At 43.0% G+C, this 22,235-nt stretch overlaps 1 protein-coding gene across 1 annotated transcript in view; it reads left to right on the top strand.

Annotated features, from left to right (window-relative positions):
• The window catches only part of POLR3A (RNA polymerase III subunit A), a 1,141,582-nt gene that overhangs the window by 259,047 nt on the left and 860,300 nt on the right, over positions 1–22,235 (top strand). The gene's annotated exons all lie outside the window — the stretch shown is intronic.

The following is a 22,235-nucleotide window of genomic DNA, read 5'->3' as shown; positions in this document are numbered from 1 at the left end:
TTTTTGGGAAGATTGTTGGTCTGACTATGAAACTATCTAGTTTCTAATATGGCACCGATCTCTAGTTAGTATCTGAGCAATTGAAGTTGATTTCCAGGTCCCCTACTCTAACCGCTAAAGATGCACCCTTTTCTTTTGTGCCTGAAGAACCCCAGAGTAGATGTTATGTGCTATTCTCTCTCCCCCACCCACCCCTATCTCCAATCCAGTGCATACTTAGTTCTATCCTGCCATTGGTCATGGCAAGTTGCTAACTCTTCCAGATCAATGTCAGGCCAGCAAGGAAGAGATTTCAAGGCACACAGAGTTCACAGAATGAATTAATATTAATTATACCTATTTATTCACACTGTGTTCACAACCAAAGTGTGAGAGGCACTCTACAAAACAAATCTAGGATGTAATCCCTGTTCCACAAGAACTTGGACGTAAAAGGCAGGTTTTTCAGATGTATTCACCATTGGCCAATCTCTGGTCCCACTGAAGTTCATGGTAAAATACTCATTGACTTCAACAGGAGCATAGTTAGGCTAACACTGAGCAAGTTACAGAGGCCTGGTCTACACTACGCGTTTAAACCGAATTTAGCAGCGTTAAACCTATTTAACCCTGCACCCGTCCACACAATGAGGCCCTTTATATCGATATAAAGGGCTCTTTAAACCGGTTTCTGTACTCCTCCCCGACGAGAAAGTAGCGCTGAAATCAGTATTGCCATGTCAGATTAGGCTTAGTGTGGCCGCAAATCGACGGTATTGGCCTCTGGGCGGTATCCCACAGTGCACCATTGTGACCACTCTGGAAATCAATCTGAACTCGGGTGCACTGGCCAGGTAGACAGGAAAAGCCCTGCGAACTTTTGAATTTCATTTCCTGTTTGCCCAGCGTGGAGCTCTGATCAGCACGGGTGGCGATGCAGTCCCAAATCCAAAAAGAGCTCCAGCATGGACAGTACAGGAGATACTGAATCTGATTGCTGTATGGGGAGACAAATCTGTTCTATCAGAGATCCGTTACAGAAGACGAAATGACAAAGCATTTGAAAAAGTCTCCAGGCTATGATACAGAGTCCGCAGCACAGTGCTGTGTGACAAGCGTAACGAAAAGCCAAAGAATCAAATGGATGCTCATGGATGGAGGGAGGGAGGGGGTACTGAGGACTTCAGCTATCCCATGGTCCCTGCAGTCTCCAAAAAGCATTTGCATTCTTGGCTGAGCTCCCAATGCCTGAAGGGTCAAAAATATTTTCCCGAGTGTTTCAGGGTATATGTCGTCAATTTACACCCTTCCCCCCCAAAAGAAAAGGGAAAAAAAAGTTTCTCTCCTTTTTTCAATGTCACCCTATGTCTACTGCATGCTGCTGATAGATGGAGTGCTGCAGCACTGAACACCAGCATCCCCTTCCCGATGGCAGACGGTACAATATGACTGTTATCTGTCTTCATCATCAGCCCGTGAGTGCTCCTGGCTGGCCTCAGTGAGGTCGGACGGGAGCGCCTGGGTAAAAATGGGAATGACTCCCCGTCATCCCCAGCAGATGGTACAGAATGGCTGTTAACTGTCTTCATCATAGCAATTGGAGGCTGAGCTCTATCAGCCCCCCCTTTCATGTCTAAAGAAAAGATTCTGTACTGCCTGGACTATCATAGTAGCGGGACGCTGGGCTCCTCTCCCTCACCACCTTTTTAATGTCCTGCCTGGACTATCATAGCAGCTGGAGGCTTTCTCCCCCTCATTTCATCTCACTAAAAAGTCGGTGTTTCTTATTCCTGCATTCTTTATTACGTCATCACACAAATGGGGGGACACTGCAATGGTAGCCCAGGAGGGTTGGGGGAAGAGGGAAGCAACGGATGGGTTTGTTGCAGGGGCACTCCCTAGAATGGCATGCAGCTCATCATTTCTGCGGGATCTCTGGGGCTCTGACACGGAGTGGCTGTGCTCTCTGGTTCTCTAGTACACTTGCCCCATATTCTAGGCAGGACTGACTCTATTTTTAGACGAAGGATAAAGAAGGGAATGACCCGGGGAGTCATTCCCATTTTTGTCCATGTGCCCCCGGCCGACTTCAGCGAGGCCAGCCAGGAGCACCCATGACAGCAGCAGACAGTACAGAACAACTGATAACCGTCATCTCATCGCCAATTTACAATGGCATGGCAGACGGTGCAAAAGGGATGGTAACCGTCTCTGCTACCTTGCAAAGAAAAATGAATGCTGCTGTGTAGCGCTGCACTACCACGTCTGTTAGCAGCATCCAGTACACATACAGTGACAGTGATAAAAGGCAAAACGGGCTCCATGGTTGCCATTCTATGGCGTCTGCCAGGGCAATCCAGGGAAAAAGAGCACGAAATGATTGTCCGCCGTTGCTTTCACGGAGGAAAGATTGAGTGACGACATTTACCCAGAATTACCCGCGACACTGTTTTTGCATTGGGATCTCAACCCAGAATTCCAATGGGTGGGGGAGACTGCAGGAACTATGGGATAGCTACAGGATAGCTACCCACAGTGCAACGCTCTGGAAATCGATGCTAGCCTCGGTACATGGACGCACACCGCCGAATTAATGTGCTTAGTGTGGCCGCATGCACTCGACTTTATACAATCTGTTTTACAAAACCGGTTTATGTAAAATCGGAATAATCCCATAGTGTAGACATACCCAGAGTCTGAAACTTGCTGTCTTTCTGTCTGGCCCAATGATTCTTTCATTATTTAGCTACAAGTTATTATTTAGCTTAGATATTAGGCCAGAGAGAGTGGGGAAAGAGAGAAAGCACGGGCATGACTGTAGCCAGGGGGTTAGAATGCTCTTGTGGGAGACTCAGGAGCCAGTCCCCCTGCTCCAATGACTTTACTCATTTAACCACAGTGGAACACCTTCAGCAGGAGAAACTGAGACGCCTAGTAGCTAGAGCACTCGTATGCTATGTGGCAGAGCCCTGTTCAAATCCTTTCTCCACTTTAAGGAGAGTTGAACTGGAGTTCTCCCACATCCCTAACCATTGGGCTAAAAGTTATGATGGAGGTTGTCACTCCCACAGTGTTCTCCATAGGCTCATCTACAGGGGACTGATCCAGTAGATGAGCTCCAAGCCGGCTCACCACATTGGGTCCTGCAGGTGAGGTAGGCGGAGGAAAACCTATCTTCTGGTTTGTGCCTCGCTCATTTGGATGCCTGGCATCAGGGCCAGCTTTAGGGCGTGCGGGGCCTGATTCGAAAGAGCTGTCACCGAAATGCCGCCGAAGATAGTGGTGGCAATTTGGTGGCAGCTCAATCGGTTGCTGGCAGCACTTCGACGGAGGGTGCGGGGCCCCCCTCTTCCGGACGCTGCAGGGCCCTCTTAGGCATGGGGCCAGATTCCCGGGAATCGGGGGAATCGCCTTAAAGCCAGCCCTGCCTGGCAGGGGGCCACAGTGTGCATGCGTAGAAGCAGAAACATAGGTGTCTAGGTAACTTTTACTGCGAACATTAGATGCTGAGTGATTTTAGGTGTCTATAGGGCTGAGGCTCAGCTCAGCAGGGATATTGTGAATCCCACTGGGGCCTGATTCTGGTATTTAGGTGCCTAAAATGGGAATTTGGCACCTAAGTCCTTTTCTGACTCCAGCCCCCAAACAACCCGACATAGAGGAATAAGCTAATGCAGTAATTTAGGCTTCTTATGAATCTATCATTGTGGGCATGTCTTTTTGTGGGTTTTATTTTTGTAAATTGCGCTTGATGAGCTAATATGTTCAATTATACCAATAACCACTTACTTTTTAAAATAATATAAAATTTAATAATGAAATAATAATTGTAGGCCTGATTCTCCTTTCACTCACATTGATATAAATCAAGCAGTGGAGTTACTCTGATGTAAACTATGGTAGTAAGAGGAAAATTAGGTAATTTTTTTTCTTATTATTGATAAAAATAACAATAATAGTGAGCATTAGCACCAACAGAATTCCCCGGGAGAAGGGTAGAATAGCCTCTTTCTTGCTAGACATTTAGTTATAGGTATAGCCACAAAGCTAAAATCTACGTCCTAGTTGTTAGATGCTGGGGTTTGCATCTCAGAGTTTATCTCAAGTTCACCTGTAGAAGAAGTAAAGCACTTAGGTCCCCATATCAAATAAATGTAGCTATTCTGGGGTACTAGAATAACGCAGAGTTGGCAATATAAAATGATAATTAATTTTTTGATAAAAGAAACTGCCTAAGTATTTTCTTGTTTATCTGGCAATAAACATGTTAAGACTCACTGTCCACAGTTGCTCCCTATAATGTGGATAGTTGCTGTTGGGTTGCTAGTTTTTTCTAGTAGGCAAAATTAGAGAGGAATGATTTGGAAATATTAGAGAAACTTAAAGACCCTTGCTTTTCGTTTTCTCTTTTCCTTGTGAGTAAATAAGCAATTAATCAGTTCAGATAGAAGTAATGATTTAGTGATTGTTCTAAGCACTACGTTTGAAATACCTATCACAGACTCCTTGAAACTGCAAAGTCAGCTCAGCCCTTCCTCCTTCGAAGGGAGATAAATTGAGTGTCAGGACATTACACTGTACGTGGGATTCTTCCTACCTCCCTGTTAGGACTTAGCTTACCACTATAACCTCCAATCCTCCACAGAAGGAGAGATCCCACATAGAGTGATTTAAAAAGAATGACATCTATCACCCAGCTAGCAGCACTAAAGACTGTGGTATAAAATTTACTATGAACTTACAATATTAATTCATCACAACAGTTTCCTGTTGATAAACAAGAAGTCCACATATCACTCTGTCTCTTGCATTTGTGTTACTAGGCTTTTTGGGCCAGATAGTAAAAAAAAAATGTAGGTACCTAAAAATGAATATTCATGTTTGGTAGGATTTCAAAAGTGCCTACGCAGATTAGTAAAAAGCAACAGGGAGTCCAGTTGCACCTTATAGACTAACAGACATATTGGAGCATAAGCTTTTGTGGGTGAATACCCACTTTGTCAGACACATGTAGTGGAAATTTCCAGAGGCAGGTATAAATATGCAGGCAAGACTCAGTCTAGAGATAACGAGGTTAATTCAGTCAGGGAGGATGAGGCCCTCTTCTAGCAGTTGACGTGTGAACACCAAGGGAGGAGAAACTGCTTTTGTAATTGGCTAGCCATTCACAGTCTTTGTTTAATCCTGAGCTGATGGTTTCAAATTTGCAAATGAACTGAAGTTCAGCAGTTTCTCTTTGGAGTCTGGTCCTGAAGTTTTTTGGCTGCAGGGTGGCTACCTTTAAATTTGCTATTGTGTGTCCAGGGAAGCTGAAGTGTTATCTTACAGGTTTTTGTATATTGCCATTCCTAATATCTGATTTGTGTCCATTTATCCCGTTAAGTAAGGATTGTCCTGTTTGGCCAATGTACATTGCAGAGGGGCATTGCTGGAACATGATGGCGTTTATTACATTGGTGGACGTACAAGTGAATGAACTGGTGATGTGACAGATCAGCCACAACATCACCGGTTCATTCACCTGCACGTCCATCAATGTAACATGCCTCTGGAAATTTCCACTACATGCGTCTGACAAAGTGGGTATTCACAAATGAAAGCTTATGCTCCAATATGTCTGTTAGTCTATAAGGTGCCACAGGACTCTCTGTCGCTTTTTACAGATCCAGACCAACACGGCTACCCCTCTGATACTACACAGATGAGGTGCTTAATTCCTATTGAAATTTATCTTGAGGCACCTAAATACAGCTTTGAAAAGCTGTCCCTTTTAGCATAAACAACAATTTACATTGTAGGGTATCAAAATAACAGTGAGGGGATTGACTGGTTCACAGGGGTATAAGAACACAGTATAAGGCATTTCATCTTTGGGCTGTTCCTCTGACTATAACCTAGATGGTAGCAGATAAAAGTCCTTACTATCTGACAGGAGTATAAGGTGACCAGACAGCAAATGTGAAAAATCGGGACGGGGGTGGGGAGGTAATAGGAGCCTACATAAGAAAAAGACCCAAAAATCTGGGCTGTCCCTATAAAATCGGGACATCCGGCCACCCTAGCTGAGTGACCTATATTAGAGTAGATGACTGTTTTAATCCACCTCACAATGACCAGATAAAAACTGGAAGTGTTGGAAGCAGTCTCAGGAGACTGGCCAAGAACTCAGGGTGAAGTTCACCCCTGCACATAGGGCCAGCATGAACCACTCAAGCCCACTTTTTAGTGGGGCATAAACATTGTTTTGGCCCTGTACATACAGTGAATTTCTCTCTTGACAAGCATGGAGATCGAACTTGATGTGGTCCCTCCACAAAGACACCAGGGTGGGGCCACTTGTACTGCTCTCATCCTCTAACTTATTGCTTTACTAGGACTGTCACCTCTTTCTGAGGGCAAGGCCTGTCCATTTGTTCCATTTGTACACGGCCTGGCACAATTGAGTCCTGGTCTATCACTGGGGCTCCAATGTGCTACTGCAATAAATAAATACATACGAGGAAATCAGTCTCTAGAGCTGCCAACCCTCAACTTTTTCCTTCCAGCAGTAAATTCACTCATGACTTTTTTTTATGTATATATAGAGAGAGAAAATCCACACCCAACATCCATTTCCCACTGAAAGAAAAACAAAGCATCCCAGTGCAGGAAAATTAATTTCATCCCATTTTTGTAAGGAACTGAACAGTGGAGAGAGTTAAATAAGCAAAGAACACTTGTCATAATCTCTGCCAGTTAGTTTGTCAAGAAATCAAAGCAAGTTTGGAAAGTGTATTTCTCCACTACTCGGAGTTCAGCTGAAGTAACTGTTGCATTAGCCAACACAAATCAAGAAAGCCTCTAAATCTGTGACTTGTATCCACATGTCAAAGGGAGCATCTGCTCCTGTGATTTGCCGAGAATGAAGAATATGGCTTAGTGCAGGGGGAGGTTTATAAGTGAGTCACGAACAAAGGATACAACTATTTGAGTGCAGGAGATGTCTGGTCTAGTTTCAGTTTAATCTTTGATCTTGTGACTTTTTTGTTTGAATCTATCACTGCAGAGGGGGAAGAAAGAGCAAGCAAGCTCCATTTAGTTAAAAAAAAATGAAAATCATCTACTGCTGAAATTCATTTAAATTGCAGTCTGCAGTACAGAGGAGGTGGCTATAGCATCAGAGGGACATGTTAAAAGGAATCATAGCAAAGATGTGTATACTTTTGATCATAGACAAGCCCTGAATTTTTTCCACATATTGTCTGTACTCTGTGTAAATGTGCTACTCCTGAATGCAAGAGACTAGGAACATTGATTTGAGCCCAGCAGAGAGCAGATAGATGCTGCGCAAGTTTCCCATATACGCAGCTCTGCAGGAAACCTGCATCAGTCCTGTTATTCTAAACACAGGGCTTCTGGAGCTGAACGCAGGGCTTCTCACTATCTCTAAATCAAATTCAGAACTGCTCTTCTTGTTTTCAAACTCATTCTATCCCCTTCTCTTTGGCCCCCATGCCCACCTTCTTCCCCTCCTGCTCAAGGCCAAGTGCTAATTCTGGCCTGCCGTCTCTTTTTCCAAGACCCCACAATTACTGATCATTGCTGTTGTGTTGTGCATTCCCATTTATCTGGAAGTGGCCTTCTCATCCCTTCTCTCACTGAGTTATTTTTCATTTAAAACATTCCTGTTTGCTTTAACCTATGACCGATTGACCCTATTCATCTTTTCTTTCCCCTTCCCTCTATAATTAGCTTGCAAGAAGCCTGCTTACTTGCATCTTTCCCTCTTTGAAATTTCAGTTTTCTTTCCTTGCCCTCTCCTCTACTGTAAACTATCTTCCCCTTTCTGGTGGTATGAGAGTTGCTGAACCCAGTGCTGCACACTTTATGTATTAATTGATTTTTATGTTATGACAAGGTAAAGGCAGTCTGCAAAGGATTCACAGGTCCTGGTCTGTCATAGTGTTGCTGAGGGAAGAGTATAAAAAGAAAGGAAACCTGGTGGATCTTGGAGGGAGGAGCACAGGTTGCAGGAAGGAAGAGTTTGGAGGAAACACAAAGAAGTCAGTCTGTGTGCACATGACTAGAATGCTAGCTGCAAGTTGCAGCAATTCTGTAAATAGTTCTCTTAATAAAGACCCAGCTTAGTTTTAAAAGCATGGAGTCTTTTCATGTTAATACCCAGCATATGGTACATAAAACAGATGGGTCAGAGATGAATTAAGTAGAAAGCTGTGTCCTCTCCTCCTCTTCTCCTTCTTCAAAACCTCTTAAAAACCCCCAACTACTTCAAGATCCACAAGAAGCAAGTTTATGACTTTTATAAATCCTGTTACTCACTAAACCATCCCCACTTCTGCATTTCCTACTGTCTCCTAGGTCGAAACTTGAAAATCTTTAAATAAATAAGTTTATTTCTAGATGAGTTGTCTCCTACCTCTACCTGTCTATCTCTGCTTTTGCACAAGCCCTTAAAGTTCTAATCTGAGGTCTTCAAAGTTTGATGTAGCCTAGTTTATGCTATATATTGGAATAAATTAAAATGTAAGAGTAGGTATTAAAATACTTCTGTCATACAGTGAGCTGGGCCTGTAAGGGGTTAAGGCCCTTGAATGAATTATATATGTTGAGTCAGTCAACGCTACTTTCTGATATCTATGGCCCTAAACATCCTATTACCTTTATTTAAATGTATTTCTGTATTGTCTAACCAACATGTAATTAATCTTGCTTTTAAGCAACAAGCTATCAAGAAGAAATGGACAAATTAAAATCAGGGGAAAGCTCTTATTTTAAACTGCTTCCAATCACAATCAATTAGTGCCAGAGACTGAAGGCCAGATCTTCAGCCGGTGTAAACTGGTGTTGTTCCATTGAAGTTGATGGAGCTATGCCAATATACACCAGCTGAAGATCCAAATCTAAAACAGAATTGGCATCTTAAACTGTGCAGCACTGAAACACATGCACATCTCCTGATGTGCATTGATACAGATAGAAAAATATTTTATGTGCTTTGAAGATACCATGACTTGAGCAAGAGGCGCACATAATGCTTTTGAGTTTACATATGAAACTGCTTTCTGGACTCATTTAGTTAGATTTATTTCACTGCTGCCTCCCATCCTGTACTTTCAGCCTAATACTATAAAAATCAAGCCTATCTTATTGAAAGAGTTGATGTCCTCCAAAGAAATACCTGGAATAAAATATGATTAAAAAGTCCTCTCCTCCTCCTCGAAGCAAAATACTAAATGGAGCCCACATTTATTTTTAAACTTATTTTTTTCCAGGCAGCTCCACCAGTTGTTTTTATAATATCCTGTGTGAGTAGTAAATTTTATAACCACAGATGGCTGTTATTCCATCTGAGTCTGTTTTAGGGAGAAAATAAAAGATAGCACAGCCTAATTGCCAGTAGGTTAGCAAACACTTCTACTAAGTAAATAAAGAGAAAGAAATAAAATAATGGAAAATAAGATGATAGAAATTCCCCATTAGGTGGATTCTTTCTGGACTTTGAACATTAAACTAATGTGTGATATTTTGCCAACACATCAGTTGACTTGAAATGAGACAGGAACACTCAGTCTATAGAATGATAACAGATTAGCAGCCTTTCACTATCTGCATTAAGGATGAGTGAACTGGTTCAGAGACTAGGCTCACCCTCAGACCTCTCAGTTTGCCAGTGGATGCAAGGTATCACAAAGATCCAAAACACAGGTTTTAAAAAAATCATTCCAGCCCCACTTTCAGCAAAGTAATTAAGCAGGTGACTCATCCCCATCACTATTCAGTCAGGCACCTAAGCACATGTTTAACTTAAGGGGAAAAACCTTGCTCTACTGCAGTCAATGGGAGCTTTGCCTTTAACTTCAATAGGGCCTGTGTATCTCCCTAAAGCACTTTAAAGTTCAGCATATGGTTAAGTGCTTTGCTGAGTCATGGACTCTTCATGGAAATGTAAATGCTCTGGGATTCATTCTTTTGGTGTGAAGAACTAGTTTAATGATTTTCCATTTCTAGTGTATATAATTTTCAACAACAACAAAAAACAAAAAAAAAAAAAACCCAAAAGCGAAGGAGACACCAGATTTGTGTGGAACACAGGTACCTCTGAGACTAACATGAGTCATGTCCCTGAGACTGAAGAACGCTTGAGTGATGGTTACTCACATACTGAAACTCGAACCAAAGTGAACTAGACTCCTTTTTTTGTGCATGAGTGAGTTTGTGTACGGTTGAGAATTGTTCTGTTTTATGGCAGGAGTTTTACAACTTATGTCATGAGCAGAACCAATCAAATAATAAGAACAGCAATTTGTGACTATTTTCATTAATAAACCAATCATGTGGACTCTCCTGTTAATTTGCTGGTTCATATTATTGATTCTACATGAGTAGTCAGATAACTGATGGTTTATTTGAGAAAATGTTGGCACATGGTATTGATGTATTCTAAGCGTGAGTAAAAATTAGGCTCAGAAGAGTGCTGTAACAGGGTGGGCTGCCCCTTTAAGGGCCAGGGAGCAGGTGGCCTAGTTCTGAAGGGAAACCCAGCAGGTAGGTCCTGGGACTCACTTGAAAAGGACTTAATGAGCGGGTCATATTCCTAGCTAGAAGATACAAATGAGGCCCCCAGCTCACTGAAGGAGCCTGAGAGCATACTCTCCTGTGGCTGCAGCAGAAGATGGCCAGAAGGCAAGCAGGTCCTGTGGATCCCTCTAGGCTGGACAAGACCAGACCCTTTAATTACTGGAGACCAGTCCAGAAGAGGCCTATTGCTTTTCTTCTGCACTTCCGTATGGTTTTGTGTTGAAAAGTAAACTGACAGAGCCCTGAAGAAAGGGCCACAAATGGAACTGGGCATGGCTGACTGACTGTCCCAGGCTGATGATAGAATCTACCAGTTTACATGTGCTAATCACTATTCACTATCAGTTCTTCTATAATCAATAGCCCACTGTTTAAAATATTCAGTTATCCCATCAGGGAATAGAAACAAAACCATGACCAGTCACAGGCTGTGAATATTCAAAGTGAACAATTTGCAAACAACTGATATACTGGAATTTGTTTGGATAAACTTCTTGGCAAATACAAATAATGAATAAATTCAAAGAAATCAAGCTATTTATGAGTAGAAAAAAGAGCCATCTTCAGGTAATAATTTATTTGCAACGAATAATTCAACCAGAAGGTAATGAAGACAGATAATAAAAAAATGGTTTTTTGTCTTAAAGGAAGACTGCATGGTTAGTGCTTCTATAAATTAAAAACAAAACAGCCCTTGATTATTCCCTGATGTCCAGTCAATGGCAGCAGTTACTGTAAAGTGCATTAATGAACTAGCCATATCATAAGTAAAAAAGAGAAAGATTTCACACAGATACATACAAAGGCCATCATATTGCTTGAGTCCAGAACCAAATACATCTGTTAAAATATGAAAAGAGAAGAGAGAATGGAATGAAAAATACTGGGGTTTTTTATATCATTTTATCATAAAACCTAGTGAGATGAATATTCTGACTTTGTAATCAAAACATGCTATAATTGCAAACAGATTCTTTTAAAGGAACAAGGAAAAAGACAGTGAACACATTAAATACCTGCTGATCACAGCAGGATCATACTTTACTATCTTCCAAACTACACAGTCCTGTTATTGCAGATCAATTCTTGTATCCTTTCATTCAAGCAATGCACATCATTAAGCTGCCCCTGTACCATTATGCTGCTCTAATTACTCTCTAGAACTACTATTCCAGCAACATATGTCTAGTTCTCAAAACACACCCCTTTACAAAACAGTGACCAAATGCGAGCTTGGAGATTCATTGTGTATATTTTATTTGGAAGTAAAACTCCATGCCGAAGAATGCCCATCCAGAGTTCTGACCACCGCTGGCATAGATTTCGAGATACAACACAGGAAACTTATACATTCCAAGCAGCAGCAGCAGCAGCCGTTCTCCTTCCTGACCCCCTTCCCTCCCCCAGCCATGTCTCATACCAAGCAGCCGCTGGCAGACCCCCTAGCAACTAAAACTGCCACGCCACAGCTGAAGAATCTGTATTGTGCCTCTTGGAGCTAGAGGGAAGGCAGCACAAAAATGGCTTTAAGCCACCAATGTGCTTGACTGACTCTGGGCTGGGACTGTGCTCTGGGAAACAGGGATGCTGGAAGAAATGTGATAGTCTGGGTGCTGATCATGGAAACCATGTATTTGTTGTTTGTTATTACTACTTCAAGCCAAGGGGTGCAGCAGCACCCCCACCCCCGGTACCCATGGTTCAAGCACCATTGCTGGGAGATGGTTCAGGTCACAGAACTCCTCACATGCCTAGATGTCCAAGGGTTGGTTTTTCAGCCCAAAGCAGCTGAGTGTCCTCATAGATGTTTGCTATAGAGCATTGGTTTTCAAATGGTAGAGCTCACCCCCTCCCAGAGGTGCAAGGAGGTTATCGGGGAGGCATCAGGTAGGGCACAGGGCTGTAGCTGGCCTGGTGTCCGAGCTGCTATGAAGAGAAGGCACAGGAAGCCCACAGTGGTCAGGAAGGGAGGTGGAGTGCAGCCCAGCCCTCCCCTCCCTGACTGCTGGGGACTCTCTGTGTGCTCTCCGCACACCTGCCCTGCCTTGGCCTGGCCACAGACCTGCAAATTTTAAACCTTCTGGCATAGGTGCTGGAACTAGGGATGCTGCCACACTCCATAGCTTGAAGTGATTTCCATTATATACAGGGTTTACAGTTTGGTTCAATGTCTTTCAGCAACTCCACTACACAAAGTGTTCCAGGATCCCTGGCCTCCAGAGCGTACAGGAGCCAGAGGCTCTGGGGAGGGTAAGCAGAAATGTGAGGAGCCCTGATCTGCTCTGTGCTGTGCTGCCATGGGCTTCTTTGAGGATGGAGCCAGCCAGGTCCTGCCACCATCCTGGGCATGAGCTTCCCACTCCCCTTGGTGAGTCACTTCCTGTCCCAGACAGGTGGCAGTGTGGGGGTAAGGTGACTCCTATAGAGAAGGAGGGCACAGCAAAATATGTTTGAGAACCACTGACTCCCTCCCTGGCACACTCCCTATGTAACCTATGTGTAACCCAGAGCCTGCACTAGAGAAATCTCCCCAGACTGGGAAAAGGGCTTTCGTTGCCCATTTTCCTTTGCAGAAAGTCAACAGGTTCAAGCTATTTTTGGATCAAAGGGCAGAGCATTCAAAGTAAAGGGGCCCAGATGGAGAACACCAACCCTAAAGTGTGTGTTCATATACTAAAGCTTCTTTCTTTAAGACAAATTTCTTCTATTTTTATACCCTCTTTATTTCAATACATCCAAGTGATGTTTGGAACGCACAACTAATTTCTTATGGGATAAAGATGGATGAATTTGAAAAAGCTCAGAATTAGCCATGCCCTACCTTCCTTATGGATTGCACAATCAACAAAGCTCCCATTGTGTTCAGGGTAGATTTTGCCTGATTAAGGATGGAATATGAACTGCAGAACTTGGCCTATGGCACTTAAGTTGACTTCACAAACATAGCTGTGATCCAAGAACACAGCTGGTTGAAATTTACCCCAAATTTGGAAAAAAAATCCAAATTATTGAAGTGGGAATTTAAAAAAAACAACCATGAATTTTTTCCTCTTTTTTCAAACAGCTCTATCAAAAATGTGTCTGTATTAAAACTAGGAACTTCCTCCTCCTCCTATTAAAGCCAGTAGCAAAACTCCAGTTGATTTCAGTGGGAGGTTGTGTGCCTGTCTTGGAGTTGCAGCTGTTTACTTTTCCTGACAAAAACAAAGGGCCTGATTCTCTATAGTCTGCCACTAGTGTCATCATTTTCACCAATGCAAAGATGCAATCAAGCCACCACAGGAGTGTTTTATACCCTCTTTGCACTGGTGTAAGTAACTACACAAGGTAAGGGAGCTCCTGTTAGCCCGTCTGAACCCGTTCAGTAAGCAGTGAGCTAGGGCTTTATTCTTGCCTCCTGCATCAGCAGCAAAACTGTCAGTGAAGATTTTGACTGAAGAATTGCTCTTACTAGGTGATGCTGTAAGAGGCACTAAGAAAAGAGCTCTGGTTTGCAGATCACTGTTTGAACTGGATTATTGTTATTATTTTTTTTAACTTCTAAAGTGTCAGAATCCTGGGCAAAGGAAGGCAGGGCTAGTGGCAGGAGTTGGGAACCAGGAACAAAAGCCCAGGGTTACAGTTGATGTCAAACTCAAGTTAAGACTCAAGCCGAGGGTCGATACCAGGTATCAGGTCAGTGTTAGGGTTCGGGGGGTTCAAACAGGATTCAAGTCAGAGCCAATGTCAATACCAGGAATTCAGAAGCAGGACAGCAACAACAACTAGTTAGAGATCCACATAATTGTATGGACTTCTATTGGATCCAGGAGCAAATCAGGGATCTCTAAAACAGCTGTCAGTTGGATCACTCAAGCAGAACTTCCTGTGACATTCAGCCTTTGTGGGTTGCTCGGAGAAACTAGATTAGAGCTGTCACAGGGCACAAGTGAGAGGCAGTTGGTGGCCTAGTAGTTCTCTAGGCCTGTGTTCAAGTCCTGCTGATCCTTGGATAAAGAACTGGGATTTGATGTTAAAAGTAGTTGAGAGAAAATAGCATGGAGAAGGAAAACATCTTGCTCAGTTCATCAAGCTCACAAGCTTTGGGTGAGATAAAGTAAGCAGAAATCCGTGGAGAAACATAAAAAGAGGGGAAATAACTAGGCTGCTAAGAAAGGTAACCTATTCAGTCACGTTCTTAAATCAATATGAATTTTGCACCAAAACTGGCAATATCTCTTAAAACCGGCCCAACCATCAATAAAGCAATTAACATATGGCATATTCTGTGGGAGGATCACCAGTAGAACATAAATTCATGTGCCTTTTTAGTACAGCAGCAGCTGGGCAAAGAATTGGGAGATCATTCATAGTTGTTGCAGAATGAGACAGAGAGAAAGGAAGACACTAGTCCACATCCGCTGGGATCAATAATAACTTCATTTCATAAGAAACTCATTGCTTGAGCCAGAGCTATTCCATATGCCACTTCCTATCCTCCCCCAGTTCTGAGTCTTTTACTAGACAACTGAGGAGGGTAGCAGAGAAATAGTTTTTGGACAAAATTTGAAGGCTATAGCTATTTGGGGGGAGGGTTGTGAGTTCACTTTTTACAGGGGCAATTTGGTAGGGTTTGGTCCTGCTTTGAGCAGGGAGTTGCACTAGATGACCTCCTGAGGTCTCTTCCAACCCCGATATTCTATTCTATATTTCCTGTTGTGGAAAAGGTTTCAGTTCTGAGAACATTTTGCTCAGTATCAAAGGAAGTGGAGACAGGAGCAACTTGCCATGGTCAGGTATTAACACAGATCCGTGTTCTGTTTTGAACATTAGAAACCAGAGGGCTGTTGTACCAGATGTACTGATGTTGCAGGAGTGTAAATATACCATTATGGCTTATAGTGCTATGCTCACACTTATACTGAGCACAGAGCCAGATCCTGTTATCACTTATACACACAAGTATCTGTACCCCTACATGCAGCCCCAGTACAGTCAATGGGACTACTCCAATGAGTAAAGTTATCCAGGGGGTGTTTGCATGATCCTGTCAGCCAAGTGAATGCACTTTAACGTAAAGTATGTGCCACATCAGTGATATAAGTTCCATACAACTGTTAATTATTTATAGGCCTGTAGACTTGGATATAGAAAAGGATGGGTAGAAGGGCTCAGCCGAGGCTCGTCGCTCTGCGGGGCAGTAGGGGATCCCACTGCCTCACAATAGTTCACTATGGGCCCGGCCCTGGGTCGGGTCAGGGCAGGGCAGCAAACAAACAGTCTGGAGCTCAGGCCCTTAAGCAGGGGCTGAGTCAATAGTTCAATAGAAGCCCAGGGTCTGGGTCAGACAGGGCGGCAAACAAACAGTCTGGAGTTCAGGCTTCTGAGCGTCTGGTGCGAGGGGGAGACTGCCACCCGTGAGTAGGGTGGCTGAGGGGACGCAGGCCCACCCACTCCACTGCGTCCCAGCCTGGGGCCTTAGCAGCAGCAGGAGACATGCTGCTGAGTCAGTGGGGATCCGGACCGCAACACACTGACATGGGTTCTGGCTGAGCTGTGGCCAGACCAAGGTCAACTGCACCCGGGCTACTTCCAGACTCCCCCTCATAGGGTACCTGGGTTAGGGCGGTGTTCTCAGAGATTTCCAGAACCATCGGTTCCTCCGGGTAACGGGCAAGGGGTAGGCTCAGCTGTTTCTCTGGGTAGGTGGCGAGGGCTAGGCTGGGCTGCTCCTCTGGGTAGCTGGCCAGGGGTGGACTGGGCTGGCCTGGCCAGTCCTCGTGTTGGCCACAGCCCACCAGTGTGTCCCAACCTTGAGCTAGGCCACAGGCATCTGGCCTGTCTGGCAGCTGGCTTTTAAGTGAGCTCTGCAGTTGGGCTTTTCTACTTCCTGTCCTGCGCCCTGCCCTCTGGGTGGCGGGCGCAGGACCCGCTGGCTCTGCCCACGTTGGTGCTAAGGGAGGCTCGTCCCTCCGCGGGGCTGTGGATCGGTTGGAGTTCTCCCTTCCCTTTCAATACAGTATAAAAGCAAATTCAATTTAAAGAACTAATTCTTAAGGAAATAGCTGAATAGAAATCACCACGCAGAAGGGACAAATTTTCATAAATAAGATGTCTTCCTTTCCCCCTTGACTACATGCATATTCTAGTTTGTATCTTTCTCCCCCACCTCTTAAAAGTAGTTTTCCTGTTATTTCTATTGTGCTAACTTCCAGACCATTATCTCATACCTTAGCTCGTGTCTCTAAACCATTTGTAATTTAATGCAGTATATTTCAGTTCAAAAGACAAACCAATTGATGCCCACCCAGCAAATAACAATGTCCAGCAAAGCCTTCCCCCTGTTGGTAACAGACTCAGTGTCCCAAACTCTGATTCAGCTGAGAAAAAAGGTTCCAAATCACATAAACATTTAACAGGTTTCACAATGCTTCATGGATATGTAGCTATAGCTATTTACAGTTAAAGAGCTAGATACATAGCTTGTTTATAATGTAAGTTCACATGCAGTCCACCATCACTTTATTGTAGAATGTGATATATATTGGTATTTATAGTTAATTATTGAACAAACCATGGACTGTTCACCCTGGCACAATTGCATATTACACACCTAGTCAGAGTTTCTTATTATTTCATCGCTTTAGAAACACAATTTGATTTTCCTCAGGCCTGTCTAAGAGCTACCAGCCATCAGAATATAATTATTAGAGGAAAAAAATACATCTTATTCCCAACAGCTTCTTCATTAGACAACACATCAGCTTTCACTAGTAAAGGAGACACTTTATTTTGGTTAAACAAAACAATATACAATATTTACCACTCTATTACGTACACAGTTTTAGCACATCTGATAATAAAAGGACCTTGAGGGGATCCCAGAACTTGCATAGCATATTTATGCATATTAAAGGTGTCATCTGTCTCAAAAAATCCTTATCTGTATAAAGATAGAGAGGATGCTGGGAGCTGAATTTTAACAGTGTGATATTTAGTGTCTGCATTTTATATCAGACAATATTAATCAAGCTTTTTTCTTTATTTCTTCTCTAGTAGTTACTAGGAATTTCATGTAAGATTTTAAATCTAAACCCAAGAGAACGTATCCTGGCACATTAAAACCATGATGTTGCAGATGGTTATGGATTTATACTTTACTTGTTATAACTACTAATCCTGTCTTTTGTGTCTCAACATCTTGCAAATGATAAGTGACCGTGTGTGAAAATGTTCACAGAACTTTTAGAATTATTTTGCCATATGTCCCTTATCGCAGACCTGCCTTTGCAAGACTCACTTTCTCCTTAAATAAAGTGCCTTGTGATGGTGCCTGTCCTATACATCAGAACAGATCAAACTTTTGAAGGTGTTTTTAAATCACATTAAAATTCAATTTATTTTAAAAACAGTTACATGGTCAAAACCAAATGACAGCCACAAAAGGACTACTAAATCTAACACTGCCATGCTTCCAGGGCCGGTGCTTCCATTTAGGCGACCTAGGTGGTCGCCTAGCGTGCCAGGATTTGGGGGGGTGGCATTTTGCTGCCCTCGGCGACAATTTGGCGGCTGGGGGTCCTTCCACGCTCTAGGTCTTCGGCGGCAATTCTGCGGCAGGTCCTTCTGGGAGCACGGAAGGACCCCCGCCCGCCGCAGAATTGCCACCAATGACCAGGAGCGTGGAAGGACCACCGCCTAGGGCGCCAAAAACCCTGGCCCCACTCCTGCATGCTTCAGTATTATATTGCCAACTACTGTATTTGTATCAGTTCCAGTCTTCAAATTATAGAAAAACATCTCTTACTCCTGTGAGAATGAGAGTCAAGCAAAACATGAGCAGCTCCATTTTCAGGTAAAACTGTAATAAACAGCGTATAGGGTACACACACTGGCAATAGCACTCCAATCCCCAAACCAGCTTCTAGTTTGCACCCTTTATACTACTCGGTCATGCCAGATTCACTTGACATAACTTTGTAAAGCTCTTGATACAGCCTGGCCTAGATAAATTGGCTCTTTGGAAGTGCCTGCTATTGTTATCATAGCTACTAATCCAGGATAATTTTTTTCTTCCCTGTAAAATCTCTCCCTTCCTTCCTCCAATGAGGCTCTATTTGCTAAGTTAACTCCAGAGAGGGAGATCCCCAGGCCTCTGTGTAAAGTTAAGTTTCTGCAATTTTGTTATTAATAGAGCTGGATAAAATAACATTTATTTTACTGAGAGAAATTTCATAGGAACTATTTTAAATTTTAAAATTTCCCATTGAGAAATTTCATCCAAAAACACATTTTCCCCATGAAAATAATATTATTTTTGACAAAATCTCATTTTTTCAGAGGGATAATTTTTCAGCTGAAAAATTTCAACCATCTTGAGTTATTAATACTAATCAGATGGTCTCACCCTTCCAGCATGGATGGGGTACAGCATCTAACTTGAGACTCTGTGATACCGTTCCCCAACATAATACCCCATGAAAGCCGTGGCAGTTCCATGAAAACTCTGTGAAAGTTGTCCCCGATTTCTGGGGTTGGGCCAGTATTAAGGAGGGAATGGAGTCACTAAGATCCCATCCTTCTATGTCCCCATCCCCTGCTCTGCACTCATATTTCCATGGCCTTTTCTGAGGTGGGAAAGTGATCTGGCCAGCGAGACTGTCAAACAATGAGGGGGAAAAAAAAGGCTGATGAAATTTAGAAGTTTGATTAGCTTTTCAATAAAAATACGAGTAAGGACAGGCACAAAAATTCTGAGGAAGATGAAAACATTCAATAAAGAAAAGCCATTTTTTTGATGACATATAAACCAGCTCGGCTAGCCCTTTATTTGCACTCACAATAGGCCTAAATCCAACCACCAATGAAACCATCAGTAGTTTATCCATTCATTTCAATGAGTGCTAGATTGGGTCCATTGGATCTTTCATCTGAGCTTCAAAACTTTTCATCAATATTAAAACTTATGAGTCAGGTAAGCATTATTATACCCATTTTATACATGGAGAAACAGAGAATAAGAGACAGAATCTTCCCACTTACTAACACTAAATGGTATCTGACTCTACGAGGAGCCCTACTGATTTCAGTGAGATGACTTTCAGACTATGTCCAATGTAGATAAGCATGGCAGAATCTGTCCACAATTGATTTTCCTAGGGTCACATGGAGCCAAGAATGGGCCCCAGGACTCCTGCCTAGAACTGGGCAAATGTTCACAATTTTCAGTTTAATGAAACTACTGGTACATATCAAAATGGTTGCTGTTTTGTTCTGTGTAATTTTACATCACATAAACTCTACTTCGAATGGATATTTGCTCCATTTTTGCTCAACCAGACCCATTGCTACTTGGAAAATGGCAAATGGGTTTTTTAAGAAATTAGGTCCATTTTTGTCTTTACAGTGAAATGAGGAAAAACAAGCATTTTTAAGAGGTTTGCATTTACCATTCCTGGCTTTGACACAGATTCTGTGTGAGCGAGAGAAGTTACTTAACTTTTTTAATTTCAGTCACCCTTTTATAGTGATTCCATTTATAAAATTGTTTATAAAGGGTTAATAATTCTGGCTTATAATAACCATATATAACACATACTACTCATATCTGCAACATGCTTGTAATGTGTATTAATCTTTATAAATTGAATATTAATATAAAGTGTGACCTTTATGTCTATTACAGTAGAAGCAGCAGTCAAGGGCTGGGGCCCCACTGCTGTAGTATACTGACAGGTAACAAAGAAGACAGCCCCTGACCCAGAGAACTTGCAGGTTACATGTCAGACAGGACAAGTCAGATTGGCAAAACGGACAAACAGAGTGGGGGGATGGTGGGAGACTGAGGTAACAAAAGAAAGAGTTCTGTGCCTCAATTTCCCCACCTACAAAATGGGGATAATACTTTCATATCGCACAGAAGTGTTGTGAAGTTCAGTTCATCAAGGTTAGTAAAGCACTCTGAGGTTCTTGGATGGAATTTGCTATTGAAGGACAAAGCTGACTTCATTATGACAGTTTTGCAACCCATTGGTTCTGAGCCCCATGTCATAACTTTAGTCCCAGATTTGGGCCTTAGCGTCCAAAATATGGGGGTTAGCATGAAAACCTCCAAGCTTAGTTACCAGCTTGGAGTTGGGACTGCTGCCACCACCCAAAAAATTAGAGTGTTTTGGGGCACTTTGGTCCCCCTGAAAAACCTTCCCTGGGGACCCCAAGACCCAAATCCCTTGAGTCTCACAACAAAGGGAAATAATCCTTTTCTCCTTCCCCCCTCCAGGTGCTCCTGGAGAGATACACAGACACAAGCTCTGCGAATCCAAACAGAGTGACTCCCCCTCTCCGTTCCCAGTCCTGGAAACCAAAATCACCAAGTCAATCTCCCTTCCCCCCCCCACCCAGAGGGTATGCAAAGTCAGGCGAACAAATCCAACACACACTGATCTCCCTCTGACTCCTTCTTCCCACCAATTCCCTGGTGAGTACAGACTCAACTTCCCTGAAGTTTCCCAGTAAAGAAAACTTCAACAGGTCTTAAAAGAAAGCTTTATATAAGAAAGAAAGAAAAATACGTACAAATAGTCTCTCTGCATTAAGGTGACAAATACAGGGTCAATTGCTTAAAATAATATTGAATAAACAGCCTTATTCAAAAAGAATACAAATCAAAGCACTCCAGCACTATATTCATGTAAATACAAAAGAAACAAACTCTTTGGTACTCACAACTTGGAAACAGAAGATTAGAAAGCAGAAATACTTCTCCAAAGCTCAGAGAAAGCAGACAGACAGAAAACAAAGACTCAGACACAAACTTCCTTCCACCCAGAGTTGAAAAAATCCAGTTTCCTGATTGGTCCTCTGGTCAGGTGCTTCAGGTGAAAGAGACATTAACCCTTAGCTATCTGTTTATGACACGCCCCCCAAATTGCAGACAGTGGGGAAGCTCACTGGCGGCGATTTCCATCTAGAACTTTAAAATAACCAGATTACTACAACACATGCACCTTTACCTATACCACTAAGTATATAACTAACAGACTTCTACATTTTAAGAACACTTTTTAACTACTGAATTTTGGGAAACTTTCACGGGAGAGTGCCTCAGCTACTTTGTTAGAAGCTCCTGTGATGTGCTGAATTTCAAAATCAAAATCTTGGAGAGCTAAACTCCAACGAAGAAGTTTCTTGTTGTTCCCTTTGGCAGTATGAAGCCACTTTAGTGCAGCAATGTCAGTTTGTAGTTGGAACCGCCGTCCCCAAACATATGGGCGTAGCTTTTCCAGGGCGTACACAATGGCATAGCATTCCTTTTCACTGACTGACCAGTGACTTTCCCTCTCAGACAGTTTCTTGCTGAGAAACACGATAGGATGGAAGTTGTGATCTGCTGCTTCCTGCATGAGCACTGCTCCTATACCACGCTCAGATGCATCCGTGGTTACTAGGAATGGCTTGTCAAAGTCCGGGGCCCTGAGTACAGGGTCAGACATGAGCGTTGCCTTAAGTTGGGTAAAGGCCTTTTGACACTCATCAGTCCACTTAACTGCATTTGGCTGGGTCTTTTTGGTCAGGTCGGTCAGTGGGGCAGCGATTTGGCTGTAGTGTGGAACAAATCGTCTGTAGTATCTGGCCAAGCCTAAGAAGGATTGGACCTGTTTCTTTGACCTTGGGACAGGCCACTTTTGGATAGCATCCAC

The sequence above is a fragment of the Gopherus flavomarginatus genome, chromosome 6 (genome assembly GCF_025201925.1).
Source record: "Gopherus flavomarginatus isolate rGopFla2 chromosome 6, rGopFla2.mat.asm, whole genome shotgun sequence".
NCBI lineage: Eukaryota > Metazoa > Chordata > Testudines > Testudinidae > Gopherus > Gopherus flavomarginatus.
Note: the sequence above shows the minus strand (reverse complement) of the source record. Positions and strands in the feature narration are given on the sequence as shown.